We start from the raw sequence: 5,000 nt of genomic DNA on the forward strand, positions 1-5,000 counted from the left end.
TCTGCCACATTAGACAATCCACACTATCATAACCAGACCGGGAGGTCCACTCGGAAAACAGAATATCCCACCCTTCCGACAACCACCATTGCTCAGCTAAGCCACCAACACCCACACATGTCCCAGACAGGGGTGCACCCAACATCACAATACTGCCTCCTGTCACACCACACAAACAATGGCAGGAATGAAAGACACAGGTCTGCCACAAGCATGGAATCAGAGCGCCGCCTGTTATGAGCCAAAGGTGCACCCTGACGTGGCAAATCAGATGATGCCGCAGTCATTTACTTACGATAATCACAATCAACAAACCGGGCCCCCCCCCCCCCCCAAGTGCCTTAACCTAACCCGTATTGTACCTTAACCTAACCCGTATTGTACCTTAACCTAACCCGTATTGTACCTTAACCTAACCCGTATTGTACCTTAACCTAACCCGTATTGTACCTTAACCTAACCCATATTGTACCTTAACCTAACCCATATTGTACCTTAACCTAACCCATATTGTACCTTAACCTAACCCATATTGTACCTTAACCTAACCCATATTGTACCTTAACCTAACCCATATTGTACCTTAACCTAACCCATATTGTACCTTAACCTAACCCATATTGTACCTTAACCTAACCCATATTGTACCTTAACCTAACCCATATTGTACCTTAACCTAACCCATGTTGCGCCTTAACCTAACCCATGTTGCGCCTTAACCTAACCCATGTTGCGCCTTAACCTAACCCATGTTGCGCCTTAACCTAACCCATTAACCCATGTTGCGCCTTAACCTAACCCATGTTGCGCCTTAACCTAACCCATGTTGCGCCTTAACCTAACCCATGTTGCGCCTTAACCTAACCCATGTTGCGCCTTAACCTAACCCATGTTGCGCCTTAACCTAACCCATGTTGCGCCTTAACCTAACCCATGTTGCGCCTTAACCTAACCCATGTTGCGCCTTAACCTAACCTATGTTGCGCCTTAACCTAACCTATGTTGCGCCTTAACCTAACCTATGTTGCGCCTTAACCTAACCTATGTTGCGCCTTAACCTAACCTATGTTGCGCCTTAACCTAACCTATGTTGCGCCTTAACCTAACCTATGTTGCGCCGTAACCTAACCTATGTTGCGCCGTAACCTAACCTATGTTGCGCCATAACCTAACCTATGTTGCGCCTTAACCTAACCTATGTTGCGCCTTAACCTAACCTATGTTGCGCCTTAACCTAACCTATGTTGCGCCGTAACCTAACCTATGTTGCGCCTTAACCTAACCTATGTTGCGCCTTAACCTAACCTATGTTGCGCCTTAACCTAACCTATGTTGCGCCTTAACCTAACCTATGTTGCGCCTTAACCTAACCTATGTTGCGCCTTAACCTAACCTATGTTGCGCCTTAACCTAACCTATGTTGCGCCGTAACCTAACCTATGTTGCGCCTTAACCTAACCTATGTTGCGCCTTAACCTAACCTATGTTGCGCCGTAACCTAACCTATGTTGCGCCGTAACCTAACCTATGTTGCGCCTTAACCTAACCTATGTTGCGCCTTAACCTAACCTATGTTGCGCCTTAACCTAACCTATGTTGCGCCTTAACCTAACCTATGTTGCGCCTTAACCCAACACACGTTGGGCCTTAACCCAACACACGTTGGGCCTTAACCCAACACACGTTGGGCCTTAACCCAACACACGTTGGGCCTTAACCCAACACACGTTGGGCCTTAACCCAACACACGTTGGGCCTTAACCCAACACACGTTGGGCCTTAACCCAACACACGTTGGGCCTTAACCCAACACACGTTGGGCCTTAACCCAACACACGTTGGGCCTTAACCCAACACACGTTGGGCCTTAACCCAACACACGTTGGGCCTTAACCCAACACACGTTGGGCCTTAACCCAACACACGTTGGGCCTTAACCCAACACACGTTGGGCCTTAACCCAACACACGTTGGGCCTTAACCCAACACACGTTGGGCCTTAACCCAACACACGTTGGGCCTTAACCCAACACACGTTGGGCCTTAACCCAACACACGTTGGGCCTTAACCCAACACACGTTGGGCCTTAACCCAACACACGTTGGGCCTTAACCCAACACACGTTGGGCCTTAACCCAACACACGTTGGGCCTTAACCCAACACACGTTGGGCCTTAACCTGCTCTGTAATTGTCATACGACGCGTTAAATTAGTGTAGTGTTGCCTAACTGCAACCCCCGCAATATAGTTTGCTACTCGCACTGCCCGGTCCCCAGAGTATCGCTTCATGTTAAACACCTTGCAGCTATACACTGTAATGCGGATGGCGGCAGGACGTACATGCTCAATGCCCTTCGCAGTTGTTCATTGGCATTCGCATGGCGAAGCACAGCCTACGTTGTGGTACGGCTTGTGGCAACTGTCCGCTGATGTTGTACGTCCAAATCACACACTGTACCGCACATTGGTCCTCATGTACTGAATGATACATCGTGGTACATGTGTGACCGTACCACGACTGCGCCAACAACGGCGAACCATACGGTCCAAATATTGTGCACTCAGCTACGTGTCGTCTCCCTATAAGAGCTGGATTGCAGTATGGTATGCCGTGGATGGCGATCAGCATGAGCCGTCTGTTGATGTAGTGGCGCGTGTTGTCAGACGTAGTCGTCTCTTCTCACACACCGTGATAGCATGGTGCACTGCGTTCCACATCTGCGACATGCGACAGAGGCCGGTTGACAGTCGTTCGCGCAATGGACATCGCATACGTACGGGGGCCACCTTCCACGTGTTCGCGAAGCGTGCACATGTTGTTGCGTGTATGTGGGCAGACATAGTGTGTCGTGACACCTGACACAGGCATGCAACAATCGTTGAATTTGCAAATGGCGATGGACGTCTACGTTTGCTGGTGACGTTACGCAAATGAAGAACTGGTAAACCGTTGTGGTGCGGTTGTTCTCGCTAGAGGTGAATCAGTGATGGCGACGATCGGTTGAGCTACCAACCGGTTGTTTCAGCGATACCCACCATGCCCACGAACGTGAATGGCATGTGGGTGTGAAGCGATACGCGGCGGTGGCTGGGTGGGACCGTCCCCGGCCGGTGAGGGGGGGCCTTCCGGCGTGCTGGCCGCGCGGTGCGTGGGCGCACGCGCTACAGCCGGCTGGTGGGGGCGGCCAGTGGCAGGCGCGCCGGCCGACGGAGGCGGCAGGCGGCGCAGCTGCGCGCCGGCGCACCCTGCACGCGGCGCCGTGCGGCCAAAGTAGGTCCTCGCGGGCCCGGTGCGAAGCGCGGTGGACATCTGCAGTGTGCTGGTCCGATTGAGGACTGTGTGCGCTGAGGATGCGCCGCCGCCCGGCGCTCGGCGCCGCGACGCCGTCTGCTGCTCGGTCGCCTCTGCGGTTCTCGCAGGTGGATTGTATCGCAGCTGTGCGGACGTGTTGGCGCGTGCGCTGTGCTGGGAGAGTTCGCTTCGGCACCCAAGTGGGGCTTTTGTCCTTCTGTGGCGCTGGCGTTGGAGCTGCCGGCCACCGTAGGTGGCGCGTGTTGTCTCCCGCCGGCAATGCCACGACAGCACGCTCCCGGGCCTCTGTCGGCAGCGGCAAGCTCAGTTGGGAGCACGGGTGGTCGCACCTAAAGCGTCTACTCGCCAAACTCCGGGCGATTGCGCCTCTCTCGAACCCGACCAAGTACTTAGGACGGCGCTGCGCGCCGCCGGGACCTGAGAGGGTTTCGAGGTGTATTGTGCAGGGGAGCTCAGCCTCCTCCTGTTTGCAGAATAATTGAGCGGACGCTTGCGTGTTCGCGCGGGCCCCCGGGACACACTCCCGGGCGGCCGGCTGCTCAGCTCTAGTTGACGCAGCTCCCTGGTTGATCCTGCCAGTAGTCATATGCTTGTCTCAAAGATTAAGCCATGCATGTCTCAGTACAAGCCGCATTAAGGTGAAACCGCGAATGGCTCATTAAATCAGTTATGGTTCCTTAGATCGTACCCACGTTACTTGGATAACTGTGGTAATTCTAGAGCTAATACATGCAAACAGAGTCCCGACCAGAGATGGAAGGGACGCTTTTATTAGATCAAAACCAATCGGTCGGCTCGTCCGGTCCGTTTGCCTTGGTGACTCTGAATAACTTTGGGCTGATCGCACGGTCCTCGTACCGGCGACGCATCTTTCAAATGTCTGCCTTATCAACTGTCGATGGTAGGTTCTGCGCCTACCATGGTTGTAACGGGTAACGGGGAATCAGGGTTCGATTCCGGAGAGGGAGCCTGAGAAACGGCTACCACATCCAAGGAAGGCAGCAGGCGCGCAAATTACCCACTCCCGGCACGGGGAGGTAGTGACGAAAAATAACGATACGGGACTCATCCGAGGCCCCGTAATCGGAATGAGTACACTTTAAATCCTTTAACGAGTATCTATTGGAGGGCAAGTCTGGTGCCAGCAGCCGCGGTAATTCCAGCTCCAATAGCGTATATTAAAGTTGTTGCGGTTAAAAAGCTCGTAGTTGGATTTGTGTCCCACGCTGTTGGTTCACCGCCCGTCGGTGTTTAACTGGCATGTATCGTGGGACGTCCTGCCGGTGGGGCGAGCTGAAGGCGTGCGACGCGCCTCGTGCGTGCTCGTGCGTCCCGAGGCGGACCCCGTTGCAATCCTACCAGGGTGCTCTTGAGTGAGTGTCTCGGTGGGCCGGCACGTTTACTTTGAACAAATTAGAGTGCTTAAAGCAGGCAAGCCCGCCTGAATACTGTGTGCATGGAATAATGGAATAGGACCTCGGTTCTATTTTGTTGGTTTTCGGAACCCGAGGTAATGATTAATAGGGACAGGCGGGGGCATTCGTATTGCGACGTTAGAGGTGAAATTCTTGGATCGTCGCAAGACGAACAGAAGCGAAAGCATTTGCCAAGTATGTTTTCATTAATCAAGAACGAAAGTTAGAGGTTCGAAGGCGATCAGATACCGCCCTAGTTCTAACCATAAA

The 5,000-nt window shown here is 53.1% G+C and overlaps 1 non-coding gene across 1 annotated transcript in view; it reads left to right on the forward strand.

Moving 5' to 3' along the window:
* The first annotated feature begins 3,874 nt into the window (after nt 1-3,874).
* The window catches only part of LOC124592076, a 1,910-nt gene continuing 784 nt past the window's right edge, over nt 3,875-5,000 (forward strand). The window contains exon 1 of the ribosomal RNA XR_006977333.1: nt 3,875-5,000. This exon is cut by the window's right edge and continues 784 nt beyond it. This is a non-coding gene — a ribosomal RNA (small subunit ribosomal RNA).

The sequence above is a fragment of the Schistocerca americana genome, unplaced genomic scaffold (assembly GCF_021461395.2).
Source record: "Schistocerca americana isolate TAMUIC-IGC-003095 unplaced genomic scaffold, iqSchAmer2.1 HiC_scaffold_899, whole genome shotgun sequence".
Lineage (NCBI taxonomy): Eukaryota > Metazoa > Arthropoda > Insecta > Orthoptera > Acrididae > Schistocerca > Schistocerca americana.